We start from the raw sequence: 19825 nt of genomic DNA, 5'->3' as shown, positions 1-19825 counted from the left end.
ATGACTATTAAAAAATTGTAAAGTTTTTTGTGATTTTTCAAAGATTTTATGAGAAATAGGACTGTATTAGGTATATAAGATCATTGCAAGGTATCCATGTTTGTAAATAAAACATGCAGAAAGAAAGAATTGCAAAACTTTCTTATTCTCTGACTTTAATAAAATGCATTGCTGAGCGCAGTCCGATACGACCGCAGAGGTCGAACCCTGAACAGTTGGGGCAAGTTTGGACACAATATTCAAGCTTGATACTGTCTGAATTTGGATTGTGATCAAATTTTTGACATAATATAGGTTTCTGACACAAAATAAATGTGGTCAAAGATCTTAACAATTTGAAATGGGACATTTAATTTATCTAGAATGGTCTGATATCTAAAATCTTGCAACATGGTTAGATTCAGCATATAAAAAAACACCAATAATTTAATTTTAGTTGAAATCAAACAAAGTTTTATTTTGGACCCTTCAAATCTTAACATGAACTAATTTGAAAACGGGGCCCAAAATATGAATCTAAATGCACAATAAGATTTAGCAAATCATACAGCCGCAATAATTCAGTTTTTGATGAAAATCAAACAAAGTTTAATCTTGGACCCTTTTGACCTCAATGTAGACCAATTTAAAAATGGGGCCCAATATCCCAAAAAAATTATACAAGGTTAGAACCCCCAAAACTTAAAGACTTAATTAATCCTATTGAAATTGGTTAAAGCATTTGTATTTGTTTTCAATGGAAGATTTCTTGCTATTGCGCAATACTGTGCAATTGAAGATTTCTGGCTATTGTGCAATACTGTGCAATTGAAGATTTCTTGCTATTGTGCAATACTGTGTTGTTGCACAATACTGTTCAATTGAAGATTTTTTGCTATTGCGCAATACTGTGCAATTGAAGATTTCTTGCTATTGCGAAATACTGTGCAGTTAAAGATTTCTTGCTATTGTGTAATACTGTGCAATTGAAGATTTCTTGATATTGCGCAATAATGTGATATTGCACAATACTGTGCAATTGAAGATTTCTTGCTATTGTGCAATACTGTGCAATTGAAGATTTCTTGCTTTTGCCCAATACTGTGCTATTGTACAATACTGTGCTATTGCGCAATACTGTGCAATTGAAGACGTCTCTGGTCTGACATGCAAACAAAAGGAGGTTTGGGATACAGGTGTACTGAGGTTCTGAAGGAGGTGTCTGCATGGCTGTATGGAAAGAATTAATACACTGTCATGTTCTGTTGGGATGAGGATGTTAAAGTCCTGGGTTGGGAGAATTTCTAGCCTTCTGCACGTAAAAGAAACTAGAATAATGCTTTTAGGGGCCTGTAAGTAACTTATTGCTAGACAAAATTTCTGCCACAAGCCAGTATAAAGCCCTTCTTGAGTGGCAGTTCAAATTTCCTGTAAAAACTAAACTGTCTCCTGATATGTCATATGGCATTGAGCTCAATTAAATGTTCAAATGGTTAGCTTATAGTTTTCCGGATTAAGTATGTGTCCATTGAATTAAACATATATCAGTTACTTTAGAATGCTATTTGATGTTTCAGGAGTTGGTGCAAAAATTTGCATGAGTCGGAAAATCTTCACTTTTGGTCTTGTGAAAATATGCTCTAAAAATATATAAATTTACAGATGCTAGCTATGTCATTCGGCCGACTTTGTCAAATGGCGCTTTGACTGCTGATATTTAGCTCCAAATATAAATACATATAAGTTTCGTGTTTCCAGTATTGTTGTTTCCAGCATGATCAACGCATTGGTTATCAAGAATTGTGATTTTGTCATAATAACTGGCGAAAATTTATTTTTAGAATTCCGTCTGATTAAATGAACTGTTGAATACCTGTGACCAATAGACAAATCTATAAGTCTCACTAGATACTAAAGACAACAAGTTTGCTGTATTTGGTAATATTTTTAGGTTTACGAACACGCATCAAAGAGACCTTAAAGGAATAAAAAAACATTTGCACAATGTCGAAGGAATGATAATGAAGAAAAATAGATCCATCCTGAGTCTGTATATGTTAATGTTGTGAATAAATTTAGTTGAAAAATTAAAAGATCTACCATTTATATTAGATTCTCAAAATAATCTAAAACATTAAGAAATGACATATGACAACTACTGATGAGATGTTTACATATATTTGTTCCTCCTCACAGAAGTTCTCTGGAAACTTGTTATACCCCCACGCAACGAGTTGCGGAGGGTATAATGTTTTTGACCCGTCTGTCTGTCTGTCCGTCAGTCCGTCAGTCCTGATTCTTGTCATCGCAACTCCTCTCAAACCACACAACAGAATTTTATGAAACCTTTTCAGATAATAAGGACATACTACGTAGATGTGCATATCGACAGGAAATTACGATTCAATTTTTTTTCTAGGAGTGACGCCCCTTTGAACTTATTTGCTTCATTTTACCACTGCAACAGTTGTCATCGCAACTCCTCTCAAACCAGACAACAGAATTTCGTGAAACATTTTTAGATAATAAGGACATACTATGTAGATGTGCATATCGACAGGAAATTACGATTCATTTTTTTTTCTAGAGTTATGCCCCTTTGAACTTATTTGCTTCAATATACTACTGCAACAGTTTGTCATCGCAACTCCTCCAAAACCACACAACAGAATTTCATGAATCTTTGTAGATAATAAGGACATACTACGTAGATGTGCATATCGACAGGAAATTATGATTCATTTTTTTTTCTTACTGTTATTTTATTTCTCCAGTGACAATGTGGGGACGTGGGGTATGTGAGCGCGCTCACTAAGGTTCTTTAATTATAAACAATGCTAGACAGTTATGAGACTTGGAGGTATTGAAAACACCTTGTGTAGACAGAGACATATATATATTTCTCTGGTATAGATTATAACCATGAATTGAAGAAATACAGTATATTTATTAACTCTTATTGGTGTTGTGTAGATGAATACGTAAACAGGTCATATATTTAACTTGAAAATGTCGTTCGCGAAAAATCTCTGCCTCAGCTGTCATAGCTGAGCGGGAGATCTCCCTCTTTGAAGGTTTCAGAGGTTGGCAGGTATGCTAGACTATATGTTTCTGTTGCGACAAATATTCTATACCCTTTGTTCCGTTTGGAACATATACTCTTATATGTCTTCTAGAGGATAAATTATTTCAAAATATTTCTTATAAAGGAACTTTTATTCCATGACACTGATTCCTGACTTGGGCCATGCACTTAAAATGTGGCAATGTTTAAATTTAGACATTTATTAGTTCTAGTTTTGGTAAACTAGTTTTAGTCTCGTTGTCACAGAATGTGAGACATGACAATGCCTTATGTTACTAAGTTTCTGTCTCGTGAAATTTTTCTATAGTTTTTTTGTCATGTGTAATACTCACTTATTATGAGTAATAGGATAACTATATTTGGTAAATGGGATCCTTGCAGTGTCTACATATCCGTCAGAGAGAGTTCACCTCACCTCGACCTCATTTCATGCATCAGTGATCAAGGTTAAGTTTTCGAGAATAATTCCGTATCTCAGATACTATAAGCAACAGGTCAACTATATTTGGTAAAATTGAGAATGGAAATGGGGAATGTGTCAAAGAGACAACAACCCGACCACAGAACAGACAACAGCAGAAGGCCACCAACAGGTCTTCAATGCAGCGAGAAATTCCCGCACCCGGAGGCGTCCTTCAGCTGGCCCCTAAACAAATATATATACTAGTTCAGTGATAATGAACGCCATACTAAACTCCAAATTGTACACAAGAAACTAAAATTATGTATGGAATGATTGTAAGGTGTGCATATCCGACTGGCAGGTTTAATCTGACCTTTACCTCATTTTCATGGTTCATTGCTCAATGTTAAGTTCTAGTGGTTTGGTCGGCTTCTCATATACTTTAAGCAATAGATCAGCTGTATTTGGTGTATGGTGTACATGTCTGTTTGGCATGTTTCATCTGACCTTGACCTTTTTGCATGGTTCATTGGACAATGTTAAGTTTTCGTGGTTTGGTTGACTTCTCAGATACTATATTTGGTGTCTGGGAGGATTATAAGGTGAACATGTCTCACGGTCTAACAAGTTTCATATGACTTGACCTCATTTCCGTGGTTCATTAGTCAATGTTAAGTTTTCATATTTTGTTATTTATAGTTTATCCTGAGACTTCTATAACACATAACAGTCTCAGTTTTATCAGGTACTATAAGCAATAGGTAAATTATATTTTGTGTAAGGTGAACATGTCTGTCTGGCTGGGTTCATCTGACCTTGACCTCGTTTGGTTCATTGGTCAATGTTCAGCTTTCGTAATTGGATCTATTTCTCAGATGCTATAACGCAATAGGCTAGCTATATTTGGTTTATGGTATGATTTTAAGGTGAACAAACATGTCTTTCTGCAATTGTTCCTCTGACCTTGACCTCATTTAAATGGATCATTGATTATGTTGAGATTTTGTGTTACTTGAAGTTAAACCTTCATATTACAGACTTTCAACATACGTTCCATTATGATAAGCAAAGCAGGCGAGACATTTCAGCGTGTACACTCTTATTTTTATTCTGGATCCTCCCTCTTTAAAATCTCGATCAATAGATTAACATTATATATGTCCTACATTAAAGAACAGACAATAAAATTCAGTCACAGAAGGAAAGGCACCCAACTCTTAGATGACGGTTTTGTGTATTGTTCATCCGTCAACACTTAGTAAAAACTCCTCATAGAACAGTAGCTTAATGTCAATGTACCTGTGTGAAAGTATTTAGAGCTATATTTCTTATCCAAGTAGATGTTTGGGGTCCACTGTGACACAGCAAGAAATAAACTTTGTCTATCTATTTATCAACAAAAGGTGTAGACATATATTTCTTATAAAACCACCAACTTGTTATGGTGACTTTACAAATGTTTCTTTCACAAGACACGTTTCTGCCTGATATGTAGTGATTGATCCGAATGAATTTGAGCTTTCTGACAACATCACACATATTCTGCTATTCCTATCTAAATGAGCGAAGTTAGGTTGGTACTTAATATTGAAGTTCATATGAAATAAGGAGATGTGGTATTATTGTCAATGATAAAACTGTCCAACATATTCCAAATGACGTGGATTTAAGCAATCAAATGTAACCGTACGGCCTTCGACAATAAACAAAACCCATATCTTTTAGTCTGCTATAAAAAGACCCCGACATAATGAAATGTGAAACAATTCAAACGAAAAATCTAACGGCATGATTTATGACATAATAAAAGACACACACACAGCAACAACGACAGCCACTGAATTGGAGAGGCACATACAGAATGTGGCGGAATTTGACATGGTTATGAGCACTCGACCCTCCCCCTTATCTGGGACAATAGTGTAATAGGACAACATAAGAACAACCTGTAAAATACAGTTGGATAATCACAGCAAATAAAAACAACTAACATAACGACAAAGGATACAAAGTTACCGATCTAAAGAGTACTCGCAGTTACTGAAAGCTAGTTCAAAGCCAATAATACTGAACTATTGACTGAATCATGTTCTTCAAATCTAAAGTATCAACCAGTACACATCCAACTATACATGTATTTAGTCCCAGAGTAAATAATGAATCTGTGACCTGGACTTGCATGGTGTTTTTTTCTGTCTGTAACCTATGACTGAATAATAACCATAGTGACATTATTAAAACTAAGTAATACAAATGAATCCTTGCAACCCGGATACAAAATGCACAACCGCTATATTTGTCGTCTTGCGTCCGGTTTTGGGAGTAAAATCATGTTTATTTATTGATTTTGTTTCTATAAAAATTAATGTCATTTTTAAGTTCACCTGAACCAAAGTGAACTATACAAGTGCAATAAACAGACACGATTTCCTGTTGTGTATAAAATTAATACATATAGTTGTGAGACACTCGCTAAAATCACAGAAAGACACAGCTAGCTTATTCCTGCAATTAACAAGTAAAATATAATTTAGCTGAAATATTTATGATCTGTAAAATGCAAACGTGTCAGGATTGTTTCCTTTAATGACCTCTCCCCTAATAAGATGTACCAGAACTGCGGTTACTATTTGTACGATTCCTCCTATTCCGGCGGGTACCAAGGAAAAGGGGAAATCATAATAGTGATCTGCATTTTTGGTATGCAGGTTCTTGTTGGCGGTTAGTGTTGCGGTTAAAATTCTTCCACAAGCAACCAGTATGAGTAATCCTACAAGAAAAAGTAAATTCTGTAGACTTACTATCATGTAATCAATAAACCAGTGTTATTTATTATATTATTTTTGTTTATTGATGTGTGCTACATGCACTATGTCGCATTACATTTGCGTGAATGAGAGACTTGTGTTAGTCGTCACTTTGTTTCACTACATGATTGTCAGTTTAGTTTAAACATATTTTATTTGCTTAAATATGCAAAAGGGATGAGACACAAGTTAATCAAACTTATGAAGTCTTCTCCCATGATTGTCAATGATAATTTGTCACTTTGTACCACTTCATGTATGTCAATGAGAGATTTGTGATAGTTGTCACTCCCAGTACATATGTATCAATTAGACAGATGTGTTAGTCTTCACTATGTCCAATTACATTTGAATGAATGATTTGAGATAGTCGTCACTTTGCCCCACTACATGTGTGTCAATGATACTGTGTCCCTTTGTTCCACGACATGTGCGTCACTTTGTCTCATTACATGTATGTAAATGAAAGATTTGTGTTCGTCGTTGCTTTGTCCCACAACGTGTGTCAATGAGAAATTTGTTCTTATTTTTTAGGCTGGACCATTCGTTGGTTACAGTTTCCAGATAATAAAAAAAAAAGTGAGAGCCGGGTTTATAGTGAACTACAAAGACGGTTTGCCTATAATTGCTTACATCTACTTCATTTTGACTTTGGTGGATAGTTGTCTCATTGGCAATCATACCACACCTCCTTATTTTTATATGCAGTGGAAGTAGTAACAAGAGGCTCTCAAGAGCCTGAATCGCTCACCTGTATTTCAGAGGAGAAGATTTTTAAATGTTAGCAAACTTGATGAACAAATTGTGTAAAATTGTCTTTAAAGGGTAATAACTCCTTAAGGGGTCAATTGACAATTATGGTCTTATTAACTTTTTTGTAGATCTTACTTTGCTGAACATTATTGTTGTTTACAGTTTATATCTATCTATAATAATATTCAAGATAACAAAAACTGCAAAATTTCCTTAAAACTACCAATTTAGTGGCAGCAACCCAACAATGGGTTGTTCGATTCGTCTGAAAATTTCAGGGCTGATAGATCTTGACCAATTGAACAATTTTACCCCATGTCAGATTTGCTCTGAAAGCTTTAGTTTTTAAGATATAAGCCAAAAACTGCATTTGACCCCTATGTTCTATTTTTAGCCATGGTGGCCATGTTTGTCGATGGATCAAAACTTCGGATACAATTTATAAACTAGATACCCTAAGGAACATTTAGTTAAAGTTTGAAGGTATTTGGCCCAGTAGTTTCAGAGGAGAAGATTTTAGAAATAGTTTACGACGACAGACGACGACAGACGACGGACGACGACGGACGCCAAGTGATGTCATAAGCTCACATAGGGCCCATCGGGCCCCGGTGAGCTAATAATGATAAATATTTAGTACTTCTGAAATAGGTAACAAACTTAAACAAAATCGAATTATTGACAGGATTTAGTGTTTTTACGACCTTTATAGACGAAGAGTTCATAAGCAATTAACGTAACCTGATTATAATTATGTTAAAGTCAGTTGTTTGTTATTAGGTTCGTTAATTTCCCCTTCCCTAAAACAGCGACCTACCTCCAATAACAAACAATATAACTGTAGCCAGTAGTAATCTGTGGGTTCTGTCGCCTTTACGGTATACAAACAGAATGATAACACCTATTGTACAAATTACAACGGACAACATCACCTCCACTTGAAATTCTATCATCCAAAAAATTGTTCTACAATAAAATAAAAAGATATTTCACTTTTGCATATTTTTCGAATATCATTGGTCATTCTAAATTTTTAATACCATTTTTTTGTTGCATATATTTTGATATAAGACGATGCGGAATCTTCCAAATATTTTCGCATATACTTTATTTGCTACATGACACATGCGCTTTGATATAGATAAAAGAATCACACAAGATTATCACAGGGTATATTGTATCAAGATGTTGACAATATACTGGACACAGAAATCACAATTGAATCACACAAACATTGGCTGCATTGCATATAAATCTGTGGGGCCAATTTTTTATGATTGTTTGCTAAAATGTATTTAAATCTACATTTCTCAGCTTCAAATTGTCACTATAACTAGTTTTGTAATTTCATTATTGCAAATTGTAGAGAAATGTTTTGTAAATACCCTGTAATGAACTTTATATAATTATAGCGCTTTTACAATCTATTACGAATTTTGAAAAATGAATATTATACTTGATGTATTAAAATACTTATCCCGAGTAATATAACATGCTATAAGCAGTTCAGAGGTCGCATTTGTTTTGTACTGACATGAAAATGATAATTTCAATTTAATACAATTGTTGTGTATCTACATTTTGACTTTCTGATGAAGATACCCGATTAAAATCTTATCCCAAATTTTATAATAATTTCCATATATAGGTCAAAAGGCAGATTTTTTCTTTTATTTATTATCAATTATGTGTATGCTGCAATTAGCACCCCTCTCCCAATTGATCCAATGTAATGTTTTGAGTTATATTGTGTTCTAAACAAATATTTTATTTAAACTAAATTTTTCTATTTCACTAAGACTTGGCATATGATGGCGATAGTTTACAAAGACAAACGATGAAGTTATAAATTACATACATAAATTGGAAATGAAAAAAAGATGTGGGTTATACAATTTAATGTGACAGCAACCCAATCGACACAACAAAAACAACACAAACTAATCTAAGCTCTAAATCAAACAGTGGTGCACTTATCTATAAGTACAAAAACATGTATGTTCATTTCCTATTTATTAGTACATTTGTGTCACAGACAGGACTTTTCAATAGATTATAGACTTTTGTATCCACTATTTTTATCCTAATATCCCATAAGTTTTGTGTATATACAGTTCATTTATTGGTGAAAACGGGGATAGTCTTTCTTATTAATTGTTAATTATGTGTCTGATGCTGTCAATCCCTAGTTGTTATAGTTTTTTAGATCTTAATAAATAGTTAAATAATCATCAAGTTCGTTCTCTTATTTCAACTGATATCAGACTTAATAATATGATAACAATAGTTAACATGAAAAAAAAAACAATGGATACATTTACATGTACAAACATTGAATATAATCAAAGGGAACTATGGAATATAGTTAAACGAGACAGCAACCCAACGGCATTAAAAATTACCTTTGTACAAACATCCAAGTTTCAGCATAAGGCTTTCAACAATAGGCAGAACAGTATAAAGGAGGTGTGGTATTATTGACAATTAGACAATTATCCAACTGAGACCAAAGAAAGCTGTTGTGAGTAACTACAGGTCACCGTATGGCTTTCAACAATGAGCAAAACCCATACCTTAGAGTAAGCCACAAAAGGTCCCGACATGAACAAATGTGAAATAATTCAAACGAGAAAAATAAGCGTATTTTTTTTCTAAAACAATAAACTAGAACGACAGAAAACAACGACAACCACTGAATTACAGGTATCTCAAAATCATAATCACCCTTACACGCTAGCCAGATTCTTTCTGTTTCAATAAAAAAAAAATACAAACATAGCTTTTTCTTGTTCAACTTAATCTATTTGCTTCATAATCATATAAAGTGCCAAAAACGTTATAGTAAATCTGGGCGTGATCTGCAACCATTAGCTTTAGTTTCCCATTTTAACTCTTCTTAAGCAGAATTCTCCGGCTACAATAACTTGTGTTTTAACGGGGGTTTCGGGAACAAACAGTTTCGACTTTTCATATATCATCCCTCAGCTTTATGTCATGGTCGCCATTTTGGCTTTTTTTTACCAGCAGCAAAACAGTTAGAAAAGAAGAAAAAAATTTGTCCAAAGGTTTCATTTGACATAATATATCAATCGGTTCATTCCATTTGGTCTATTATTCAGGAAGTGGATTGCCATAAGATAGTGACTAACATTTAGTCCAAACAATGTAATTGGCATAACAAAATATTGATAAGTATTTTTTACACTATAGTTCTGTTGGTGAACATACCGTTGATATCTTTCAATATGACGCTTGAAATACTTGTATTAAACTAATCAAAATAATCTTTTTGGAGTGAATTTTATAAAATGTTTACGACGAACGATGAACTCAGTGCTATTGGTTATATATATAACTGTCTGTGGTTTGGTTGTGATAAAGTAAGGAATCGAAATGGTTACTTACGAACTTTGTCTGTTATTGTACTGGTATATTTCATAATAAGTAGATAGTTGACACGATGTTGAACATGTTAATCCATAAAATAAGCTAAAATAAAGACGGTGACTTGCAGTTGGGTACTCCACGACAAACCATCCAGGTATAAATGCTGCAATAGCTATGAAAACAGCGGCACATATTCCTAGTACTAACGGTATTGCACTGTTAATCATAATTAAACAAAATAAAGATTGAACTAAGTAAATAACTTAATATTTATCTAATTATAAGTGTGTCTTTTGAATTTCCGGATTTTTTCACCTTTTTCCTGTTTACAAGTGTTTTCTTATTTATACATTTTGCATACATTATATTTACATTAAATACATGTATTTCATATAAAGCTGATGATGTAATAAAATCTAAAACATGTCTTTAAATTTTAAAGAAATGTTGTAAAATATGGTATATAATAATTCTTTTAATAGATAGTCTCTCATAATTTTAAATAGAGTGACATTTGTGAATTTAACACTTAAATGCCAATGTATAATTGATACTCTTTAATATTCGAACCCAGCAGTTCGTAAGGGTCGTCAAGTTGGTTACTAATTCCTTATTCCTTATTCCTTATTCGTTACTTATTTCTTATTCATTATTCGTTACCTATTCGTTACTTATTCCTTATTCCTTATTCGTTACTTATTCATTCCTTATTCGCTTTTAATATGTTGCCCCTTTTAATGCTTTCTTTTCTTTTCTTGACCCTGTGTAAGATATTTGTTCGGTTAGGTGAAATAACCCTGTTAGCGCGTATGTACCCGTTTCCGCGCTCTAATGGTACCCTGTTACTTATTCGCTACTTATTCGTTCCTTGTTCGCTTTTAATATATTGCTCCCTTTTAATGGTTTCTTTTCTTTTCTTGTCTCTGGTGTTAGTTATTGGTTCGTAGAGGGGAAATTACCCTGTTAGCGCGTATGTATTCGTTTCCAACTTTTAGATGAATCAAAATTTGTGGAAAATGGCCATGACTTGTTCAATACATTTGACGAAATACAGAACCATTGAGCAAGAAGTCAAAAAGGTATTTTCTAACTGGGCATCTAATTGTATTCCATTTTTGGTAAATTATATAAGAAAGGACATTTTTTCTCTTAATCATAGATCATTCAACTCGATTATCATCGGCGGTTTCATTTTTTTGTCCACACATGCTAAACAGAAACTATTCATATCTCTCCCTCTCTCCCATATGGAAATTGCGTCAATACTTACAATTACGGCTTAAACGTGGCTGACATTTTTTTGTCTTATGCTTTATCTTAGAAGTATGAATAAAATTTGTTTAATTTGAAAAGAAATTCTGTGTAATTTCTTTTTAGTGAGATCATACAACATACATGTTGGAATGTTTTCGGTAATTGGTGTTTTTATTTTTATACAATTTTCTAGAACAACTTTTGTAAGTCAGGATTAGGTAATGAAAGATCAAACTTATCTCTCAACTTTAACATATTGTATTTACAATTTTTCACCTCTAACATATTATATTTGCGCATTTTCACCTCTTACATATTGTATTTACGCATTTTCACCTCCTACATATTGTATTTACACATTTCAGTTGTTATGCTACATTGTCTTGGTTTCTCAACAAAGAAAGAAATGCTGACTAGAATCAACGATTAAGTGCTCTCCGTAATAAAGCCGAATTCCACAGTATGTATCAATATTCGTGAACATTTTTAAGTTGCACTTCAAGAAAAGATATAAAGTTTATAACAGTACGTAACAATCACAGTTTGAAATATAAACACTGATAATATATACCTACAGTGATTAAGGTAGGTAGCCACCAAGGGTCAATTAATGTCACTATTTATTAAAACACAATTGGTCTTCTAGATATTTAAAATCTTCATCCGATCCCAATCCGAAATTTCTATCGAAAGGGAAGTAGTGTATTGTCCTTGAGCGGAAATTCTTCAAAACATGTATATTTTGCCAAAAAACCTACCACCAAAGCTGTTTTTAAACAAATGTGTGGACTGGATAACATTACTAAAAATTTTAAACCAATACAGAGGATAATCACTATACTTATTGCCTTTCACCACCATTCCAAGGTAAAATTGATAAAGACAAAAAGTACCGTGGTATATTTCAGCTAGAACATGATATACGACTCGAAAACTATGATTCATTAAAAACGAATCCGTACATTAACTGACATGGTTTCTGAAATTACACGGATTACACGGATGTATACCTTCATTTTATGCACGACTGTGGTTATAAATAACAACAACTAGTATATTATACGAAAATGTTTGAATACACAGTTTTTTTTTTTTCAAACATTTCCCTTTTTATGGATTATACAGCTATGAACTGAGTTTTTACAGTGAATAAAAAAATAAATTAAAAAAAAAGGTATGAGATATTGACCCTTTGATTTACATATGCTAAAACGCAATATGAATTACAACTGTCGCCCAAAAAGGCAATTATACAAGTGTCTCTTGTGATTTTTCATTCACCAAAAAAAGTAATTTGTACAGCGACTGAGTTTGTAAGAACATTAAGCAGAAATATTCGCGAAAATTTACTACTGTAAAGTTAAGTCTAGCAAATCTCTATTTTTTCTAAATTACTAGTATAAAGCTTACGTTTCGTGTCAAAAACAAGATTTGGTATGCTTGCCAATGAGATAAATCTTCACAAGAGACCAAATGACACAGAAATTAACAACTTTGTAGACAGCTTTCTCACAAGCAAAAAACCCTAACTGTAAAAATATAAGGGCATATTATACTGCATCCACACAGCACGAGTAACAAACCCTACAGTAAATATATAATAATAATATGGTACATTCCAATATACACTGAGTTGTTAGATCTAATACAGTTTTATCTAGAGGTATGGACATTTGGCAATTCGCTATTTATTTCTTTGAAATAATACATTTGTTTTGGTGGACCTATCGTAAAAAAAGTTGAAGACCTGTTTTATTGAAATGAAAAAATAAATACTAGTGTATTATATATATACATCTACAGCGTAGAGATCGTAGTGTGCCCCTTTCCAAACATTTACCACCATTCAAAACGCAATGAACAGCATAAACATTTTGTTTGTTTAACAGGTGACAATTGCATAGTATATTTTTAAATAATGATTCTGTTTTTTCGATATAAAGAGCTACATTGAGACAGAGACTACGGAGATTAATGTTCAACAGGTTGAGATGTATATGTGTGTCGGTGAAAAGGACTAAAAAGTATGCACTAGTTTATTTTGTGCATTACAATCTCAATTATATATATCTATAGTGATTGACATATCTGTATCAAAGTTTGTTCTATCAAATACCCTGTAATCGTACCAATTTGTGTATATTACATATCGGTTTTATCCATTTTATGAACAGAGGTGCTTTAAGGGAGAATTTCTCTTCATCTTATTTTTTTATAATTTGGATAACACAATATTTTAGCCCCTTTAGCAAAACAGACACGATATTTGAAGTTTTCTGGTTAACAGTTAAAACAGAGATATATTAAAAAATCTGAATGCATACCTGCATAGTTATTTGTACAAGTATTGAACAATATCTAAGCATACTGTTTAGACACTACTTGATAGATATTGATGATTTACATGTAGTTTACCTTTCAGACACCCCAATTATCATTATTATTGTTATCCCCTTATTTTCTCACTACCTGTCATAATTGTGTTCATTGACTATGGTGTAATGTGTTTCTGCAACTGTTTACGGGTTTTTATTAGCGTATGTCTTATCATTGGAATCTCAGGTAAGACCGTGTTTTTCTCTTTAAATGTTAAATGCGTTTCCTCCTATATCATACACAAAACAAGTGGGAGGGGAGAGAAGAGGTGGTACGCGCTTTCCTTCTTATCATGAAATATGGGCGACAGTAAATGAAACGTTAGTAAATAAAAAAGTTCATTAATACTTTTGCTTGTATGAAATTTTGGTGATCATTTTTGAATGCTGCAATTCTTGTAAAGAAAACGATGGAAGTAACGGATTTTTACCTTCTAAAGTTATTTTCATTTAAAAAGAATAAAAAGATAGTAGCACATTTACGTGAGACAGCAACCCAACAACACAACATAAACTTAAAAAAAAAAACAGTGTCTATACAATATGTCAAACTGAAATTATCTCTGAATCGGAATAGTGTTCTTGAATTCAACAGAGGTTGATTGATTGGTAACTTCTTAACGCCAAGCAGTAAACAATGCATGCATTTTCATGAAAATAATGTGTAAATCAATAGCTATGAACACGAAATATGCTAGGTTCTAGACCGACAAGCTGAGTCATATTTTTAAAGTGCTATCGAACACGACTCATATCTCTTCTTACATCTTGAAAATGACAATCAGGGTTGGTTGAGTGCTAACCTTTACTTCAAAAGAATTGACTCCAGCTTTCAATTGTGAATTGTCCATTTCTGTGTAGCAACCTTCCAACAAAGTCAACATATGGAGTGCACGGCTTCCAGTTTATACGATACTCCAGGTCTTGTTTTGCTATCATGATTTACTTGATAGATGGTTCCTGCTAATAAGGTTCGTAGTGGTAAAATTGAAATCATTCCTTGAAAGTTTTCTGTATTCATGATTTGGTTGACCATTATTGAATATCTGTGTCATGGAAGACCACGAATGTGTTCCGATTGTCGTAGCTCCATTCCCTTTCTCTTTTCCTCCATTGTGAAATTTCTGAATGAGATATCATCACGGATTCCACGCATGGAGTAGGATCTGCTTACTCTTCCGGAGCACCAGAAGTGAACTCCGGTTTTTGGTGGGGTTGTATTGCACAACCTTTAGTTTCTGTGTAGAATTTTTAGACTGTGTGTGTTTTCGTCGTTTTTTTTTCTTTTTAGATGGAATTGCCTTTTTCTGACTTTTTTTTTAATTGTTCCTTTTTGTCATCTTCTGTCTCTTTTTCCTGTTTCTTTTAGACATTTCCTAGTCCTTCACTTTTTAAAGCCCCACGGCTTCTTCATAATTCTTCATGCAAGAAGATGACCCTTACTTTCTATAAAAATGTACAATGTATTCAGTGAAGATTCCACAAAAATGTTTAATAATTAATATATCCGTTTGTCTTTCATCAAAAGTATCTATATTGTGTTGCCGGTGCTCTTGCGTCATTTAAAAACAAATGTTAAATTTTAGATTAATATTAATTTTATGAAAGATTAACATAGCTAATTTGATATTATTTTCGTTTTGTTACTGATAATTAAATAAATATTCATATCTGGGCTAAGATATCCTTTAATAATTGAACTTTTATGTCTCGGTTGAATTTTTAAGCTCATTCTTACTGACAGAATTGCATCAATATGATCGTCACATCTTGTTTTGTAACAAATATTATTTTTCTTTATTTTAGGTCTAAGATGTCCCCTATACTGGCAATTACAGAATGGCGATTCGTGTTATCGATTTAGATTTATAAATCTAAAATCATGGGGGGATGCGGAAGCATGGTGTCAATCTCAAAGTGCACATCTAGTCAAGTTAGAAACTGCCGCGGAAAGGGTAATAACATACAATATAATAACTTAATCATGAATGACTTTATTTCTTATAAAACTACAGTTACAAAGTTATAGAGAACGTATCTAACCATAAGTATAAGCAGAAATATATGAGCTTATAATGGACATCTGGTATAAGGTACAACTAGTACATGCATGTGTGAACAATGCAATGCAATTAACTTGGAGGACTGAATTCCACATTTATAGATTTGATAAATTTACATACGTTTTCTGATATAACACTATTTGTTGGGTTAAATATTGATCAAATTTATATACTAGTATATAAAGGTTTGACCAACAGTATTGTGATAAACATTTCTTTATTTCTTACTGAAGGGTTTTACCATTCATAATGTAATATTACTCGTCACCATGTCAGTTAAGTCTATATACTCTCGGTAACACCTCCAAGACTCAATCGGCATATGGTGACTGTCGGATCTATATTTGATTGGCTAATACATGAAAATACTAGGTACACAGTGTTTTTTTTAATTGTAAATTCTTTTCAAAATTACGATAACATACAGTTTCAGACGACTATGCAACAAAAGCAAAGCATTCTTATTGAAACTGGTGATAAAAAAAAAGGGTTTTTGCTCAATACTTTTTGACACCCATTTATCAGCAAACTGCGCATTCCATATATTTTACATACCACAATTATCCAAAATATTTTTTATATATAATATCCAATTAATTTCTATGTCGTAATTATTACAATTTAAAAGCATTAGTTTGTATAATACAGCACACATTTTACTTTCCTTTCCATATGAAGTCTACTCCAGATATCCATAATTTGCAACTTTACAGACACAGTAATGGGAAATCCGCCAAGCACTAGCATACACTATGTTTGGAGCAGACTGTTTAAAATATAACACGAATAATATAAAAATCATTTCACAAAGTTGTAATTGTACCCGTTCAAGTATATCTATATTTCTGATCCATATAAAAGTATTGGTTAAATCATTTTATCAAATAGGTCAAGTTTACACTATATTGATAAATTGGTTTGTCTACATTTTGTTAATACACTATAAAGTAAAAGTTAACTTACGTACAGTTAGAACAGCCCCTCATTTCAAAATAAAGCTGACGTAAAAAAATAATCTATCACGAAATAAAGAAATAAAGGATGAAATGAGAAACATTATACATGGATGAGAACATATCACAATAATGTAAAAGTAACCATTATAAAAATACTGATTGAAGTGAAAAGTGGACGGTTAATCATATGTCTATTTGTTCAGTTCAATATTCTTATGGTGAATTTTTCTTTTCTGAGGTTTAATTTGTCCCAGTAATTATGTGATGTGTTTTTTATAACAGTTATTACACTGTTTCACGTAACTATCTATGACTCTCAATTTTAAATATCCAAGACCAAATTGGTATCATTCGCACGACTGATATGACAATTGCGGCGCGATGGTTTTAAAAGCATTTTTCAAATGTATTCCAGGATTGACTTTGACTTAATAATGTCTTATATTAACTTTTAATTTGATGGATGCCACCCAGTCCAAGCTGGACATGTATTACAATGTTTACCTTCCAGGGCATACTATGTGAGAGCATCTGGCAGTTGTTTATAATTTGTAGTATATTTTTTTTTATTTACACTCTGTTTGTATTCTTGTAAACAAAATTTATTAAAAACAACTTTATTTACAGAAACACAAAGATCACAACACACAAATAAATCAACGCATTTTGTTATAAATGAGTCCGTCAGTTTTCTTTAAATGAATTTTTTCATATTTTTTTGTATGTCAGGGTCTTTTATAGCCGACTTTACGGTATGGGGTTTTCTCATTGTTGGTGGCCGTACGGTTGTCTATAATTGCTTACATCCACTTCATTTGAACTTTGGTGGATAGTTGTCTCATTGGCAATCATATCAAATCTCCTTATTTTTATATAGACAATTACCGAAAACAGATAAACGTACAACCAATTATTAGAAATATTTAAGTTATTCTGTCTAGTCTATGAATACAATTGCAAATGACAATATCTAATCGGTTTATAATTTTCAGGACTGGGTAGTAGGCAATTTACAGAAAGTACAACAATATAATTCACATAACAACACCAATGTTAAATTTTGGATTGGGTTGAATAACAATGGAACCTCAGGAGGAAATTTTGTATGGGCAGACGGTTCTGCAGTCGATCCTTCAGTATTGTAAGTTAATTTTAGAAAACCTACTATTTTTTTTTTGTAATAACCAAAGTTGTTTTGATTGAAAGTCTATGCCAGAAGAAGAAGAGTGAATTAAAAGATTATACTATTAGAATCAATTCGTAATGATTTCGTACGGTTATTCTTCACTTGGTCCAGATCTGGTTTGACCGAAAATATCATATATGTACCTTCCCAAAGAGGTAGTTCCCCTTGTATTTTATTTTTCACTCACATGATCTTAATCTATAATCTAAATTCTTGTATTGGATAACTTCTTTTGTATTTTTTTTGCTTTCTTGATTGTTAGTTGTTCTTTTTTTTTTGCTTTAAAAAATAAACAAAAAACAATATTATGCCATTTTTATATAAAAATTTTTGTTTCAGGAAAGGACAGTCTATTTATATATCTTCACTACGAGGAAGATGTGTAAAATTTGTAAACAACAAATTGACAAATGTCAAATGTGCAGAATTAAACGGTTACGTTTGCGAGCGACATATTGGTATGTGAAAGTTTATCTGTATGTTGTATGTTACATCTGTATAATAGATAATATTAATAAATAAGCTTTATTTAAAGTTTGCATGATAGCACACAAGAAAACATATATAAAGCTCTACTGAGTGATACTTTTTTTTAAATATCGAGTTGTTACTTTATATTATCAGTTAAAACTTAAACGTTAGAACCCATTGGCTAATTCATTATCATTTTAATTACGTATATATATATATATTTTTTTTATTTGCAATAAACATATAAATTCACATGATGTGTAATTGTTTTTAACTTGTATGTTTAAGAAAGAATATACTAGCAAAATATTCGACAGTCGGATAACATTGAAAAAATAGTTGAAAAACAGGCAATTGATACTTCATGCACATAAATTATGCTCAAAAACCAAATCGGATATATTTTAATTTTATCAATCATGTTTAATATTATTGAAGAGAGTAAAATATCCTACAAACCATCATTATATCCTTGTTGGGACATTGATCTCCCTTTCCTTTCGTTGTTTAAACTTTTTCTAGTAAATTCTTTCTTGAATATGCAAGTTAGAAACAATTACAAATCATGTGAATTTATATGTTTATTGTTAATTAAAAAAAGATAAGTGCTTACCCTGCTATCATGTTTATGATGTTAAAAAAATATTAAGGACAACAATATTATATTGTAATGTTGTGTTTTGTATACTATTGTTTGTCTTTTGGTCTTTTTCGTTTTTTGCCATGGCGTTGTTAGTTCATTATCGACTTTGGAATTAGATGATGTCTCTTTGGTATATTTCGTCTCTCTTTTATACTTGTAACAGGCACAACAACATTTTTGAAACAAAAACAACTGTAAAAATGGAGTAGTTATTTCACTACATCATCATTTATATATGTATAAAGAAATTTGTGTATCCTGTTACTATAGATAACTTGAGTAACAGGATAAATAAATTATATGCGTCTGAAACTATGACTAGATGATGTCTCTTTGGTATATTTCGTCTCTCTTTTATACTTGTAACAGGTACAATAACATTTTGGAGACAAAAACAACTGTAAAAATGGAGTAGTTATTTCACTACATCACCATTTATATATAAAGAAATTAGAACATAAGG

General features: G+C 32.3%; 1 long non-coding RNA gene across 1 annotated transcript; it reads right to left on the bottom strand.

The window, feature by feature from the left end:
* Positions 1 to 5996: 5996 nt before the first annotated feature.
* LOC127728619 (uncharacterized) lies at positions 5997 to 10730 on the bottom strand. The gene is made up of 3 exons (XR_007994279.1): positions 10433 to 10730; positions 7845 to 7993; positions 5997 to 6237 (listed from the first exon to the last, which is right to left on the bottom strand). It is a non-coding gene; the product is annotated as an uncharacterized LOC127728619 (long non-coding RNA).
* Between the last annotated feature and the right edge of the window lie 9095 nt (positions 10731 to 19825).

Source organism: Mytilus californianus, unplaced genomic scaffold, assembly GCF_021869535.1.
Source record: "Mytilus californianus isolate M0D057914Y unplaced genomic scaffold, xbMytCali1.0.p SCAF_2, whole genome shotgun sequence".
Taxonomy (NCBI): Eukaryota; Metazoa; Mollusca; class Bivalvia; order Mytilida; family Mytilidae; genus Mytilus; species Mytilus californianus.
Note: the sequence above shows the minus strand (reverse complement) of the source record. Positions and strands in the feature narration are given on the sequence as shown.